Raw genomic sequence first — 17,166 nt, forward strand, 5'->3', positions numbered from 1 at the left:
ACCGTTTGTTTTTTCGGGCGATCACCTAATTGGGGACTGAAGACTTGAATTCGTTAAATAACGCCGGAGGCCGGCCGAAGTACTAACAAACGGCCCCACACGCCGCTAGAAACCGCCCATCGCATATTTATGTGCCTTGCCAAGCGAAATGTTTATGTTCGGCGGCGTTCACGGTGAATTTGCTCCACTGGCGCGCTTCGCCGAAAAAGGAATTAAGTCATCAGACACCCGAGTGGGGCCTGAAGGAATTAAATTGATTCACCGTTCGACGTTCGACGCCACAGGATGACCAGCATCAATGGAGGAGGTTGCGGAATTAGTAGAAAGTTAAAAAGCCGCACTCGGGTGGCGCATAATGAGGCGCACGCGAACATACATTCGCGGTCGGGTGGCGGGTCAGAAGCTTCTTTGTTTGCATCTGGAAACGCAACGCCCACACCGGCCCGGCCCGGCCGGCCCAGCTTCCCACGAGCTGGCCAGCCGATCACCCGAGAGAGAGAGAGCGCGCGACATCAATTATGCTTTCGTCGACACTTTTCATGCTCGCAGTCCCCGGCCCGGGAACGAGTGGCCCGCGGAATCGATGAACATCGGATCGACCAAGAGAGAGTGAGAGAAGACATCGCGTGAGAGTGTTTGCGACGCGAGAGTCGGGCTCCTGGAATGGCCCGACGGAGACGGAGATTGCTGAAGCCGAAGAATGGCCAGGGAAAAATCGGAAATCTCGGCATCCTCGGATCCTATGCTTCCAGCGGAGCGAAAGGGAGGCTGGCTATAATGTTATCTCTCTCGGAGTGGTGTGCCTCATGCGAGAGAGCTCTCTCACGGGCGGCCCGATGGCGGCTCAATGGCGCTCGGCGCAGTCCGTGGCGAGCAGTACCGAGTAAACCATCAATAGTGAAACAATAGTGAACAGTGAACTGTCCCCGTGTGTCGCAAAGTGGAAGCCCAGTGGATAAGCTGTGTGTAAGCACACCCTTTTCTAATCCCACCCTGTGTGTGTGTCCCTGCCGTTTGTGTGCTCCGTGGAACACAGAAACTAAAGAACAACGAGCCACCTCCCGATAGCGAGCTGCTGCGTTCGGGGCAGGCGCAGGCAACATTTGCAATCGACAACAAGATGTGATGCTATCGTAGTTGGCCAGATAGAAAGAGGCCCACGTGTGTGTGTGTGTGTGGAAGAAAGAGATACAGCAAACTAACCAAGATGGGCCTTTTAAAAGGCCTCTACACGGTCGGTGCTACGCAAGTGAACGGACCCACCATGCCACGGCCAGAAAGAAAGAAAGGGAGAGAGAGTGGTGTTGAGGAGTGCGGCTGCGGCTTCTTCTTCTCGGGCACGGTGTTTGGTTTGGTTTCTTCTTCGGCCGCTCTGGAACCATCTTCGAGTGTGGGTGTTGGTGCCGGGAGTGTGTTTGGACTGAAAGTGTCCCAAGGCGAACCCGAAGCAGCAGAAGAAGAAAGGGCAGCACCACCACCACCGATGGAGGCAAATAATTGATGCTGTGTCGTCGTCGTGTGTTGCTCTCGAGGCACACGCGCCCGCCCCCGGGTTGCTGTGATTGCCGTTGCGATTTTCTGAATTTGATCCCTTTTTTCCCTCGTTTCGACCGGGCCCGAAACGGGACTCCGACGGTCGGGTGCGACGTCGGGCGCGGAAGGCCCCAGGCATTCAGCCTCCCCCCCACTAGCCACCACCGGTTTCAGTGCCATTGACCGCCGTACGCGCCCGCTGAGGCCGCGTACGTCTTATGCTGCCTGGCACGGCGGGGGTAAATAAACTCAATTGAGAGCTCCACACTTGAGAGTGTGCGGCGCACGCACCACCACCCGAGCGTACTCAGGGCCGAGCATCGAAGGATGGGCCGCAGAATCTTGACGGGCTCTTCACAGTCTTTGTTGCAAGTGATAAACACACTCGAGCCCAGCTTGGTGCTAGTTTTCTCGAAGAAAACCTATTGACTTGCCCGTGACGCGAACTGGCACTTCCCGGAACGTGGCGGGTATCCCCAGTTGGCCGTGGATGCTGCCGAACCATGCCGCCATTAATTGAATGCATTAACTTCAATCGAGAAAATTGAGTAAATAACTGTCTAATAACAGAACGAGAGAGAGGGACAGAGCGATTGGATTCACATCATCGAGAGTTGGACCACAAACCCCATACTTATGCGCCGTTAGCTACGCTTTGTGATGCGTTTATGACAGGGGGCGGATAGAATAGGCGGATTAGGAATCGCCGTCGACGCCGCTTGGGAGCACAGTGAACCGCGAGTCGCAAAATGGTCTCTATGGCGTTATCTGTGCACTGGTAGAGGGACCCAGCTCCAGCTCCACAAGCGATTAATCTAGTGGATCAGTAAGACGCAGAACCGCTCGATGCTCCCCTCTACTCGTTCGCTAATATGTCAGATAACGGGGGGGTGCTCTGCAAACTCAAAACGCATCCCGGGCGCATCCGCGATAGACGACGGGTCGAGTACCGCGCAGAAACTAGAAACTGAAACGCATTAAAACACAAACAACCACAAACAAAGTCTATTACCGGAAACGAACCGAAGCGAGCTGAGCAGCGGTGAAAGTGACATTTATTTGATGGTTCCCAGCAGCAACCGTGCAATCGCAGTGCACAGTGCTCGATGCTGCGCGAATCCTAATGAATTGTTTACTCTTTTTGCAGCCACCATAAAGTGTTGTTGAAGAATCCGGTCCAACGGTGAAATTGTTTCTTGCGTCCACCAGAGACTTTAAAGTGAGTCCCGACGGTTGTGTTGTGTGCGATCCGCGGGTTAAGCGTGCGAGATTTGATCAATTTCTTCGAACCCCTTCGCATCAGCAGCAGGTCCAGTAGTCAACAGGATACACCGGCGAAGGTAAGCCGAAAGGATAAGAGCTGAAAATGGTTGTGCCTCCCATTCTCGACGTCTGTCTCCGCTCGGACGAGTTTATCTTATCCATCTTGGGATCCTTCGCGGAAGATGAGATAGGCGCAGTTGCTCGGCCGGAGGATGGATGGGTGAATGTGGCGAGATCCGTGTGAAGCCTGGGATTGACCGAGCCACGCCATGATGTTTTGCTCCGGCTTTGGGCGTGATATTGGGTGTTAATAAATATAAACCAGGCCGTAAAATACGTTTTATGGATGCCAGGCACGGCCTTCTGGCTGTTTCTGTTGTCCACTTCACCGCTTGCCTTCGCTCCCCGGCGCGTTCCCCGGAAGCGTTCTTACAGAAATACTTGTCTTGCCAACCGGCTTCGAACGGCGAACGGCTTACAGTCTCTCTCTCTCGCTGCGCGAATGCGTAGGTCGTTGAAAACAGGATTAATTGGTGGCTAATTTTACGATCCGGTGGCAACGGAGATGTTTCTGCCAACCAAAACACACCAACCGACCGGTTCCGACCGGACACCCGGGGAGTGTCGGGGTAAAACGGGAATGATTATGAAGTTCGCGCGAGGCGAAGCCCGTTCCGTAATGCGCAACCAATCCACTTTGGACGACGGTGTAAATGTCAATCCGCAGTTAAGCCGGGGTCTGGTTCACCCTTCTTGAAAATTGTTTTAACGTTCTCCGCCGTTCCAGCGGATCTGGTGTCGTCTTAATCTTCCATCACAGTTTCCATCGAACCCTTCTTTTAATCAGTCTTTTGATGAGAGAAATGAGAACAAAGCAGCGCGGCTGGCAGTCTTTTGGCGGTCTATCTACAATCTTTAATCAACACATGTTCCGTCGTGCTTGGTTGATCCAACCGAACAATGGTGGCCACCATTTCAACAGTTCTACCGACCGGATTGTGCATGGTTTCTGGCCAAAGCGACGGTGCACGGACCACGGTTGGCAATAAATCTGATTAGCTTTCGGATCGATCCGTTCTCCGGAGTTCCGAAGGCGAAGAAAGTGCAACGATTTCGGTAGCCACTTCGTTCGGCTTCTTATCCCTTCGGAGAACGAGGGGACAGAGCAAAAACTTGAGATTGGAACCAACACTTCTGACGCGCCCTGGAACCCCTGGTTGGCTTGCTGCCATTCGGAATCGGCGGTGAGCAACGCAAAGAAAGCTGTTCGCTCGCCAGCATGCCGACATCGGGTGGCAAAAGATGGGACACTGGCGATAAGTCGGTCGGTCGAGATTGCCACTACGCCGTTTGGCAGTGGGTGTTCTACTTCAAATCGCACAGCCCAACTCGCACCGGGGAGTACTGCTTCGGGGGCAATCATATCGGTCGGAACAATTGCGCTTCAGTTTATCTTATTTACACTTCTTGCTTCTTGCTTGGGTGGGTGCACATCGTAGGGTAGAATCCTCCTACGTGGCAATTCCAATCCATCTGCTGCAATCCTTTCGCGTCGTGTCGGGTAACCGAAAGCGACAGCTGCGAAATACGGGTGCCGACTGGCACGAAATAGAACGAAACGTGTTACCAACGTCGGTGAAACCACGAGACCCGTTCTCAGTTTCAAGTCGGTTTCGAAAAGTGTTATCCATTTTCGATCGGACGGACCCGACACCCGACGACCCGTCAAAATCACAAGATGGCCGCGGAGCCGAGAGATCTTCCCGAGTCAGTGTTCGAAAAGCAATCGAGGCGAACTGCAAGCGGCCCTCCGAAGCGGACGGAGGCAAAATTAATCTATGCCAAGGAAGCAATCCCCGGTATCGCATCCACCCAGGGCCGGGCCACTCCCAGACGAAACACCGAGGCTTTGGCCCACTCTGGAGTGACGTTCACCTGACAGTTATGAACGGTTCGTGTGCCCCGCGGGACTCAAGATGCGATAGCGAGGATCCTTCGCTGTTGTGGGGACAGCGCACAACGGCCAGAAAAAATAATGCGCCAAAAGGGAAGATAAAAAAGCAACAAACTCCTCTCGCGAAGGGACACCCCAACATCAATAACCCAAAGCTTCGCCAGCCGCTGGCGCTGCAGTGTTTCTTGTTTTCCTTTCTTTGTTTCGCTTTCCTTTTTTTTTGCTTCCCTCCAAAAGTGGGAACGTACGGTTTCAACTTTTCCCGAGTATCCTTGCAACCGGCGTGGCGCCGTGAGGCCGGAGGCTGTTGTCGTTCAATATTTCCGTGCCGTCGAGTGGAGCGAAGCGCAAAAAAAGGTCAATATTTTATATCTCTCTCGGGTCGCCTCGGGAGCAACGTGGGTAAGATTTCCTTTTTCTTGCGATGCATTGCGGTGCCGGAACTTTAACGACAAAAACGGTGAACAGGCTGCAGGTCTTTCGGGCTGAGATTTGCAGACCCCTGGCCCTCCGAGGAGAGGCTTTCGGAGGTCGTGCCAAAGGCATGCCCAAATTACGGAGAGCTGTCAAAGTTCAGTTCTTCGCTGTTTTACACAATTACTTAATGTGCGACGAACTTTTTGAATAATTCAAAGCAACGTTAACCATACATTGCCACGGTTATGGCCCCGCAATGATTCAACCCTCGTCGCTGTGCGTTGCCGCAGGCATTCTGGTAATTCTCACTTAAAATGCACGATGCTCAACATAATTCCCGCGCATTAGCATACGTCTGCACCATCGAGAGGGAGACCCAATAATTTAGTACGCTCTGCTGCTGCCATCCCATCCGGTGGCAATGATGTGATACCTTCGATCCGTTTCGCCCGTCGCAGGTACTTCTCGGCCTCAAGCCAATTCCAACTCCTGCCTCCGGGCTTCACGAGAACGCCACACAGCAGCGTGTTTGTTTGCGTTGAATTTTCGCCCGACTTAAACGACTTCGCTCTTCGCTCTACCGACTTCATTTACGCGACGTCCTAGCTTTGTTCTGTGCTGACTCTCCCCTTGTTTGCGGTTGGGGGGTCAATTCTTCCGGGTGTTTACTATTTTGCTACCAAGCACTCCAAAGTTTTGTCGTTGTCTTTGTTACCGAAGGGCGGTTCTTTTCATCTGTTACTGTGGGTCACAATGAAATGGACGAATTCATCTCAAAACTCAACACAAAGAAGCAGATAAAATCCCATAGCTGTCAAACTGAAACTCCCATCAAAAGTGTTACGAATACGCCTGCAGGGGCAAAACATTGTGAATTTATCAATAATATCAATATTGGAGGAGCCATCGTCTCCGGGTTCTTTCGATTCCCACAATATTAGTTTTATTCAATGAGCGGATCGGCAAGTTGCTGTTCGAAAGAGCCCTTCACGGATTCACGCCGAAGGGGGCTTTTCAGATGAGTTCAGCGTGAAGACCATCAAACGCCAGACGCGGAATCGAGCTCTGGCGCGCGGGTGTCAAATGAAAACTCTCCATCATCTTCCTTGCGATGAAAGTGACAGTCCATTTATTAACAGTTTGCCATTAATTTTCTTTGCAGGTAAGAATGGCGACGTCACGGCGTTCCGGGCAAACTGGGGTTCCGCTTATCGGGCACGATAAGGGATTCGCTTGCCACACGCTTGCTTGGCTGCGGAGGTAGGAGTTCGCAGTGGAACAGTAAATTTATTCACCTCCTCAATTAATCACCGCCGATCGTGGGCGCATCGAAATGGAGTTTTGGTCGGACACCGATAAAATGACCGATACAACGAAAGCACAACCGCAGTACTTCCAGCTAACTAAATTGTTGTAAATTGAGCTACAAGCTGCTGGGTCGAAGCGCATCGCAATCATTTTACCATCGGCCCCGGAATTTTGGGACGGGCCCCATTCCGGCGAAAGCGGAATCACTTTGAATCGAAGAATGTGGCAATTATCTCGTTCCTCGTAGAACGGAACGAGCGGTATCGCCGCCAGAGAACGCAAAGTTTTCTAGTAAATTGTTGGCATCGTTCCGGCTCCCCAGTTATCTACTCGAAACCACGCCCGGTGCTCGCACCAGTGCACATTACACGGCTCAATTACGATGCGGGGCTGCCGGGAAAGAAAAGTGTATCTTTAAAGTCACTTACCGATTGCCGGCCATGCTTGCAAATGTGTGCTTTGTTCCTTTAGAGCCCGGCGTACAGCACACGGTCTTTGTGTGTCTCCGTATCGACCATCATCTTGCCCGTTGGAACGTCGGGAACGTGACCATGATCGTGCATCGGACCTCAAGATGCACAGTCACGTTGAAATGGCGTCAAACTTACGCTATTTAGCGCGGCCAAGGCTTGCGGTGGTGGTCTCTTCTTCGTCGTCACCGGCCCGACGCACTGGAGAACATTGGAGAGAGCAAAGTTACCGAAACGCCGGCTCGATGAAGTGCAGATGTCGAACGTAATGGCCGCCATGGCCGACGGTGGTCCTGCAGGTGCCATGCCAACGGAAATTTGATGGCGTTTGTGTCTCTCGAGAAACCTGGTCCAGTGGGCAGAGTGGTGCTGTTGGAGAACACTTCCGGAACGATGTCGATCCCGATGTTTGTCTTCCAACTTGACTCCGTTCCATGATAGGGCTCAGCAAACGAGTTTCCGACACACGGCCCAGAGAGTAGTGTCCAAGAGGACCCAGGGTTATGGAGACCACTTTCAGAAGGGTGCCATAACCGGCAAAAAAGACAGATGGACAAATGGAGTTTCCATTCCGTAGCATAACGGTTTATGCACATTTCATCGTCTGTCTCGGGGTACATTACGTGTCCTACCGGGTGATGTTGCCATTTTTCCTTTCCATCAACTCCAACGTGCCCCAGATGATTGCCTCGCACAGCATTCGAAGCTTCTTGTTGGCGAGTCTGGCAACGAAATTGATTCCTCTCCGTCCAGGGTGTACTTCATTCACATCTGTGTTGGGCCTGTTTTGTGCCCCAGCGGCGATTTCCTTGGCACACCGAAACACACACACAATAGCGATTACGATATTAATGATGATAAATTATGCGATTTTCCATGGGGACCATAACTAAATGCCAGTGTTCGGTGGTTAACAGTTGCCAATTCCGGCTGCGGCTTATCATCCAGAGCTTCACTGGAGCGCTTTTCCCGCACACCAAAAAAAAGAGGTTAAACTTTTATATTTTATGATTATTACCGGTCTAGGAACTACTTTTTATGGTTCCCATCTTCGCTGCCCGTTTATCACTTTTCCGAAAGAAAGGTCCCAAAAAAGCAGCAGCAACATAAATTCCTGCTTCTTTCGCGCGTGCACACACATTGTGGACCTCACAAACTTCCCGGAAACCGGGCACCCGGAGCCCGTGTGTTTGTGGTACACGGTTGCCGAGAAGTAGATTTAATTAAATTTTTTGCCAACACGTTGCCCGGCCCGGCAAATGGTGTGTGTACTTAGGAGCGAACCCGGACCCAAGGACACCGGCGGTTGTCGTCGACCGGCCATAAAACTCGCCCAACAACCAACGCGGCGGTCGGATGGCGCTCTGGCTGGGTTTGGTGCGATAAAAAGAAATTCATTACCACCTCATTGACCACGAAAAGGGCTCGCTGGAAGTGCTGAAAAAGTGCCCCACATAAAGTTTAGTCCGGTGCCAGTACGGCGCCTAACCCTTTTTGGGCCCCGGGTGGCGGGCGGGAACCACGGCGTAATAATGATAAATTTTCTATCGAACCTCAAAAAGTTTGATTAAACTCGGCCCCCGGCGCAAAGCAACGTCCATTTTCCCCGGGCGGCCATGACTTTGTTGCCTCCATACATCACGATAAATTAAATCGCTTTCCTCAACATATCGTCATAAATTAGAACATCGAACGCGCCGAACGCGGGCGCGTTGAAATTTACGACAGAAACATTCGGACCGGGCACCGGTCCAAACTAATAGCCCGGCATCGGACGGCACTTTGATAGAGATGAATCGATGATCGACTGCGCGACCGTGGAACGGTTTTAGTTTGGCCACCCCATGGGAATGGGTGGCGGCGGCCACCCAGCGCCAACAGACCCACGATCCGCCGTTGTGTCGCCTGCGATGGCCTGCAATTGACGTCAGTTCGTTGTTATTTTTTGCGTGGGAAACCGCAAAAAAAAACAAAGTGAAAGGGATCGATTTATCGGAATTTATTGGCCGCCCGGCCGGCTATAAAAGCGTGGACCTCCGGAAGAAGGTCCACGCCCTGGTGCGCGATAAATAATGAAAAATTTAATAATTATTCAAAGCAGAGCAGAGCAAAAAAAGGGTATTGCATTACGTGACTCGCCCAACTCGCGGGTGGGCAGATTGCCAAATTGAAAACGGCTCATTGTCGTTAAAATAAAATCGTTTCGCATGACGGCGCCCCGCCCGACCAGAATTCAATTTTCCACCACCGGGTGGTGCTGTGAATTTTCCACCAGCAGCAGCAGCAGCATGTATCAATTGATGGCCAAGGACCCCGTGTGTAGCTTGAGCGGCCGCTGGCTCTGCCAAGAAGCGGTACACACCAGCGGCGGGCATCTCGAGAGTGGTGTTAATGCAAGGTGGCCATTTCTTTGGCAATTTTATTTGCTTGCCCAGCGTGTCACGGCTTTTGCGCCGCGAAGAAGTGGAAAATGGATGCAACGAACCCGAAGAGGGGGACCGTTGGCCGTTTCGGGGTGTCAAACTTCATTGCTGTCACTGTTCGGCAACGAATCCATTACAAGGTGCAGAAAGAATTGTAACCGCCTGAGGCGCGCGCGCGCCACAGCATCGTCCACCGATTCCCATGACCAACCGGAGTCCACACAGGCTGGGTGTCAGGTTCACGTCAAACAGCTGCCACTCACCAGGCCAGTGGGGCCAACGATGGAAACTTTTCCGGCGTCACCCGGCGGCGGCGTCGGTGGCTGCTGCCAAAACGGGGACTGCAGCCCGTGGGAAGCCATCCCCAGAGTAAAGGCAATACGCGGGACCGATCGCTGACGAGGTGGCGAGCAGCTAGGATTACCTTCTTTTCGCGATAATCGCATGGTCCGTGTGGCACGGTGCCAGATCGCTTCTTAGCGAGCCGCGCAAATGGGTCTCCGTCATTTGCACCCCGCCACGGGACACGGGACGGGCTGATCGCGTTCGGATCGCGCGACGGCTCGTTGATCGGAAAATTAAAAATAAATTCCATTTTTCAAGCATCAGATAGTTGGGGACCCCGAGATTGGGTCTTCGATGAATATGTATTTGAACGTTGCTAATACGGGGTCGGCGTCGGTCGGGTCGCCCCATCCCAATGCCCGTTCGGTGGGAACTTCGATTCGAATCGGTGCGCCGAATTGACTGTTCCTGTTCCTTCGACTTCTTCGCCCGCGAAGATTGACAGCCGCGAGGCGCGACGTTGGGTCCACGGGTTGAGAGGGACGCCTGGCCACGGCACTCCGCTGGTGCCGGGCGCCCGACCGATGAAACGTCGGATACGATGACAGCAGCAATGACAGCGCGATAATAAAAAGGGGCCGTCGGGCGGTCCGTGCGGCGATAAGATTGTGGGGCGATCCGCGCTCCCCGGGGAGGGATAATCGAATCGTGCGCACACACACACCGACAGCAGCTTCCATCGCGAAGAAAAGATCACCCGCTCATGGGAAGCATGTGGGAACGCCGCGAAAAATATAGAACGAGAGCGAGGGCGCGCTATGGGATTGGGATTCGGCATATAAGCAAAAACAGTCAATTTGCATAAACCGGGACAGCGCGCGCGCCCAGGAAGGAGAAGTTTCAGGAAAGCAATTAGCGGCGGATATGCGAATGAAGATCGTTTGGTGCCGTTGACGCCGCGCACCGGCGCATGAATCAACCGAGAAACACCCGTTAGCGGACCGGGACCGGCGCGCTGCCATTACTATGCTAGGGGAGAGGATGATAATTTGTTTGGTCGCTGTTTTTGTTTTGTTTCGTGATGTTTGGTTTGGCCTCTTGGAGCTTAAAATTCCAAGCACCCGGGCGGTGCGGGTTAAAAGTTTTTCGATCCGAAGAACCCTAATGGGGTGCCCTATTAGAATATCCGCTCCATAACTGTACAGTACATTAATTTTAATCACCGATCACCACCGTGTTGTCATCTCGCATCTCCGGTGGCAATAATTCAGGCCGCTGGCGTCCAATATGGCGTCTGCCGGCAGAGTGGACGTAACGGTAAAAGAAACCGGTCCGTTAGATGGGCGAGCTTACAAGTGACAGCGTTCACCGGGTTGTAACCCGAATAAGGCAGCTCATAAAACATAAAGTAGCCACCGAGGCGCCACCAGCGCAAGGCTCTACGCGATAAGCGGCTGCTCACCAACGTCCTCAGGAGGAGCCACTCCAACTAGCTCTCTCTCTCTCTCTCTCTCCGGACACTTTTTGCCGGGTATCATGCTGTGAATAAAATCACAGCCGAAATCTCGTGCCCGAGTAGCCGGAGGCACCCGAAATGGAGAATTCGCCCAATAGGCGAACAACGCCCACAGCAGCGAAGGACACTGAGCCCATAAACATCATCTCAGAATCATCATCGTTTTGCCTGGCGGCTCTCGTTAGAGTCCTCTCGTTCCGGCGAGAGCCCACCAGCCCAATCTGGTCGGGGTACTGGGTTTGTTTGGCCAATTTCGGCAACCGGAAACGGACTCATTTCGGTTTTTGGGAGCGCTTCCAAGAAGCGCCCGCAGCCAAGGGCACTCCTCGTGCTGGTAGCGGTCCCCCTGGCGATTTTTCCTCGTTTTTCTTTGGGTTCCGGAAGGGTTGCTTTTTGGTGGCACTTTTATTTTCCCCACCAACGCTCGGTGTCTGTTTAGATGTTAGATGCGCTGGAAAAGCCCCGAGCCTTTTTCTGGGCAAAGCCACACCACGAGCGCCATACGATGGCTGATGATGTAATTTTCGCCGAAACGCGAAACTTTTACGGTGCTGCTTTTTGTGGCCCAGCGACGCCGCCGCCACGTCAGCTGCGAAGGATCCAAGCTTGACGCGTGGCGGGAACGATAAATCGAGAAGAAAAACTTAACGATCTGCGAAAATTCAGTTAATTAGCGGGGCGAAACAAAGAAGCGAAAAGACGACAGAAGAGCGCCACAAGTAATGATAACGGGAACTTCTCTGTTTATTTATTCTGACACGCTTTTCCGATTCGGGCCCCTGTGGGGAAACCCGCTGGCGCGGACTGATGAATATGAGATAGGCGAAGCGAAAGTATGGTATTTGCTGCTGGCTTTTTTACGCAACGCGCGGCATCATTATCTTAATCCAGCATAAGAAGCTGTGGTGGGTTGCCTCGATGACCGTCGGCAACTTTGCGGGGTGGGCCCGTGCGTGGGCCACCTTGGCACGAGTTTTCCATTAGATGGCGGCGGCAAAAACGCAAGCGGAGCGCAAACTTGGCTATCGGGCGTTAACCGGGGCCTTTCGATGGGTTCTCGACACCCGGCGGCCGTGGTTTATGTAAATGTCCATCGAATGCCACGGTCGACCCGATGGGCGACAGATGCTGACCCCTACAGTGATGGTAATTTAAACGGCAAGGTATAAATAAAAGTCAATAATCAATAGGGATGTGTCAAAGGCAACTGAGTTTCCGCCCCGCGACCTGTGGACAGAAGTCGATCGATCCATCGTTATTGCCGCGGGGCGCCAGTTGGTGGCCATCACTCAAATGGGCGAAAAATTTCCATCCATGATCTCGACCCTTTTCTCTTTCGTAAGTCGAAAAGATCGGACGCATAATCAGAAAGGTCCTGCCCCGGGCGCCGAGATCCGGTTCCCCCCACAAGCGTGGCACGGATAAGCAGGCTCGTCGGACCGTCGGCATATTAGTGTGGATTCCGGGGAGAAGACGGACGACGGACGGCGCTGACCAGGGCACTGATAAACAGAAGAAAATAAATTACATTTCATCCACATCCATCCACACGGCTACCAGCTGCCTTGGACGTGCCATTTTTCGGTTTCCTTTCATTGGCCTTCGCGTGCGGCCGGATTCCGATCACAGCCCCCAGAAAGATTTCATTCCCCAATTTTTCCATCGCTGATTTCCACCGGCAAAGTTTCTGGGGTTGCGAACGTCGGCGAAAAGTCGGGTTGGAAAGTTTTTCCTCACGCACACACCAGCGAAAAGGACGCTTCGTCGATAAATTAATGCACGGCCCGACTGACGAAAAAGTGGCCGACGATTGTTCGCCAAATTCAATTTGGTGGCCCCCTCCGGGCTGGCCAAGAAAGAGGAAGGAGAGCCAAGAAACCTACACTCGACAGACGAAGGGTGCCAATACAAGGAGCGGGCCTTCCGAGAATCCATCGCATTATTTGCTGCATTCGAGCGGAAAACCGGGAACCGAACCGACCGGAAAGCATATTTACACCGGACCGGGCGAGTTGACACCAAAGCAAACGTCACGCGCCTGAATGTAGGCAACGCGCGAAACACGCGCTATCACCACTTGAAGACGTCATCTCGGGCGCTTCCCGTGCGGATCCTGCCTTTGATTTTCGGCAACCGGCAATTTCTGTTTTCTTTCGATTAATGTGCCAACAGCGCTCGCCGGGCCCATAATTGGTTTTCCAGTTGCTTTTAAAGGTTGTGTCAACTGCCAGCGATGGCGTCTTCGTGGCGAAGAACAATGGAAAGCAGCTCTCTGAGTCGTGAGATAAATGTGCGTCCCTTTTTGCGACGAGTTCATCCCATCCTGTCATGGAGACCCTATATCTGTGTGTGGAGCATCGTCTAACCAGCCGCCGGTACTCGATGTCGGTATCGCGTCATAAAACCCACGTCAGTTGGCGTAAATCTGCCGACGACAGGGATGTCTTAAAATTCATCCCCCCAGACTCGACGTAAGCCGCCCCCCGGGGGTGCCAATATTTCGCACAGTGACAGTTTTCGGTTCCCCAAATTCACATCCCTGTCGCCCGGTGACACGTGAATAGTTCCGGATTAGCGTGCACAAGCAGGACAAAAGGCGTCAATCGGCGTCGGTGTCGGGCCAGACCACGATCTCCGGTATCTTGGCTACTGGAGGCGCGCGCGCTCGGAACAAACACAGGATTTGGGGGTTTCGGGCCGAGGCCTAGCTGCCAGGTGTACGACGCCCAGTGAAGAGAAAATATTAATCAACGCGAATTATGCGTCGCGTCGCGAGCTGTGCGTCACAAGTGTGTCCCCCGGTGGGGCCTGCTGCCATGTGTCATGCTCGAGGAGGACACTCAGCAACCGTTCCGCCCGAAAAGATGGGCTTGTGGCTTTCTGTGAGCCGAACGTATGACATCGATGAAGTTGCGGCCCGGGAGTTGTGCTTTTGTAGACGTATAAAGTTTCACCATTAAAACGAAAACAGACATTCCGTCCGTCCCGAGGAGTTGTTGCCAAGAAGTGCGAGTAAAGTTTCACAGGAGGAGCGTCAGAGAGAGATAGGGAAAGAAATCCGGTGAAACAATCCGACCGACGTTCGCTTTAGACATGCAAATGGGTCTTCCCGGAGGCCAGACGAGGGGTTTCCCGGTACACGGCGGCGGCTGGAACAGCATTCAGACACAAACAATTGACACTGTCTCTCACCGCTTATGCTCCATCAAAGATGAATTGCTTTTCACCTCGAGCGAGACGCGTCCCGGTCCCGGTGAGGAGGAGCCCGGATTATGTTGCGACGTAGAACAAGTTCACTCCTTCCTGCTACTGTGGAGCTGCAAAAACAAAGCTCGTGGCCGACTGAAGTTTGGCCGTGTACTGGCGCAGAGCAATCCAGAAAGAAAACAAAATAGACCAGAGCAACACACAATGCCCGTTACCTAGCCACGTAGCACGACGTACATCATTCATCATTGCCAGCCAGCATGCCTGAGAGAGCTTAAGGCCTCTTTTGACGCAGTTTGGGAGGAACTCCTGGCGGTCCTCCTGTGGGTTGTGTGTGTGGTGCTGGTGGAAGCTTGTCGGCAGCTGTTGTCGCTGTCAAAATGGTTGCAAAAACAATAGAATTGAACGTTGCCTGGGCCGGGCTCGAGCTCGGCTTTTCTGTGCACTCTCCTCAACACCGAGCTCTGATTGTTTCGGTGGGGGGGTCTGCGGGCTTCGGTACATATATTTCATCGTCCCCGCCGAAGACATCGTTTTTCAATGGCTCAACGGGTTTTTTTTCCCCCATCGTGGCACCGTGTATGGGGGACGCAAAATGTGTGTTGTACAGCCAACACCCTCCAATCCTTTGGACGGATCCTCGTTAATGGTTCTGCGATTTCTTTCCGTATTCCGTGAGAGACGTTCCGTTATGAGACGAGAGTTGTAGCTACGACGGAGAATCATTTGAGCAATGAGCTGACAGATTAAAAGGCTTTCAAGCGGGGGACGATTCTGAAGAACTGAAAGATCTACTTACACAGAGAGCGAATCGGTCGCAAGTGTTCCGATTAATGAGCCATTCAAAAAGGATACAAAATCGGATCGGGACAGCGTTTAAATCCAAGAGTTTTCCTTGGGTGCTTGGTATCCAATATAAAAGTAAATTAAGACTACTTAACAACGACACCTCCTGGCAAAGCCAAATGAGTCTTCACAGTGGGCCAGTTTCGCCAACTCTCCGGTATCAGATGGTGTTGCGGTCGTGGTCACAGCTCCACTGGGACCGTGCAAACCGACTCAACCGTGAAATGGTGTGCCATTTGTCATGTCCACGCCTTTCAGCTGACCGCGTGGGAAGTCAGTGTTTCTCTTGAATGTCGATACATTGAGTCGATTGACTTGGACGCAACAGGGACCACCGCACGGCGAAGATGCGGCACAAATCCTCCCTGTGGCGCGACAGAACGCGCAACGAGGGAAGAAAATGATGGGCTCCACTGATGCGGAAGCTCCCAGCAACATCGCGTTCTAGGCTGCGCCGCCGATCTGCGCTGATGCGGAGCACCGGCGGGCTCCATAAATCATTTCCACGACAAAATAAATCTCCGTCGACGGAACGAGCTGCATTCGTGCGCACACACAGCTCAACTAGCGGGGAACACTGTGAAATTTGTTGAGCATCGCAGGATACATTTGGAGTGGAAGGAAAACAAAATATCGACAAGACCCCTTCTTATCTAACAAGATACAGCCGGGTTGAGAAATGGTGTCGAATCTCGCTGGTGGCCCCCAATGTCACCGCGGCACGTCAGAACCCCAAAGTCCCAGAGACCACCACACTACACAGCATCAAGGATTTCGGCTTAACAGGAGATGACGGACGGGAAAACAGATCGAGCAAACATCTTATCGCAGGGAAAAAACGGTTCCAAACATTATGCAGCTTCTACAAGGGCCAAAAAAGCTGCTTCTGAGCAAGGATCTGCGATTTTTTCCGTTGTTGTTGCGATAAAATGCGCAACTCAAAAGGTCGAACTCGCCATCGTGATATGCTTCAAGATTCTTCGAAGCAGCACATAAAGCTCAACCACCGGAGCCGGCCACCCCGTGCACCGGAAGCGACGACGCGCAGTAGTTATGAGTGACAAGGGCCGGGAGAAGATAATGCCTGCCGGCGGCCGATGTACCGATAACCGGAGAGCCGCCGCCCAGAAAGGAAACCCGTTCCGTGGGACGAGCAAAAAAAAAAGACCGGAGGCGCCAAGAAACCGGACAACTAATGAACCGTTACTTTGCGCCTGCAAAGAGAAGAGGCTCGGCTTTCTCGGCCACAATCCGGCCGGCTATGGCCGTCGGCCAAAATCAGATCAGTGTCCCAATGTTGGACGGTTCAGCAAATCTGGTCGGAATGGCTCGCTGGCTGATGATCGGCGGCGGGTCGGTCTGAGATGGTCTCTGTGCCGAGTGTGGGAAGTGTGTCATCGGGGGTTGGCCGAGACTGACGCCAGGTTCTCCGGTCCTTAAGTTGACAGCATTACCACCGTCGGCGTCGGCTTTTACGCGCAATTTCATCGCATTCGCACGAGCCGGCCAACTTCTAGCCAATGGTGTGTGTTGAAGGCATTACTTTTGGTCGATACGGGAGAATGTTTATTGCTCGACCGTCGGCGGCAATAAAGCCGTCTGGTCCTCGCGCCACACGGACGGATCGGAGTGACACCGAACCGACCGCTGGGTGCCGGGACGAAATTTTGTTCGTTTTTGCATTCCGCTGGACGGGTTTTCATCGTTTTGGTGCTTAATATGCGTATTAATTACGGACCACGGACGGGCCATTCTAATTGGGATGCGCGTGGCGTGCGATGAAGGTTTTATGTGGCGTTGTGGCGGAAATTTGAATGCCTAAATAGCATTATGGACAGAATTTTCAATGACCTGTACGCTGACTGACCGTCTGTCGAACCTACTGGCCAGGGTTCGGCACAGGCATAAGTTGTCAAATAAATTGCTGGGGAACTTGAATCACTT

General features: G+C 52.7%; 1 protein-coding gene across 5 annotated transcripts in view; it reads left to right on the forward strand.

Moving 5' to 3' along the window:
* The first annotated feature begins 870 nt into the window (after positions 1-870).
* LOC128268052 (uncharacterized) overlaps positions 871-17,166 on the forward strand; it is a 41,067-nt gene continuing 24,771 nt past the window's right edge. For 3 of the 5 annotated variants that reach the window (XM_053005053.1, XM_053005054.1, XM_053005050.1), the window contains exons 1-2: positions 871-966; positions 2,681-2,873. The gene's annotated coding sequence lies outside the window, so the exon portion shown is untranslated. The remainder of the gene's footprint in view (positions 967-2,680; positions 2,874-17,166) is intronic. The other 2 variants (XM_053005052.1, XM_053005051.1) reach the window with 2 other exon arrangements.

This window comes from Anopheles cruzii, chromosome 2 (assembly GCF_943734635.1).
Source record: "Anopheles cruzii chromosome 2, idAnoCruzAS_RS32_06, whole genome shotgun sequence".
Taxonomy (NCBI): domain Eukaryota; kingdom Metazoa; phylum Arthropoda; class Insecta; order Diptera; family Culicidae; genus Anopheles; species Anopheles cruzii.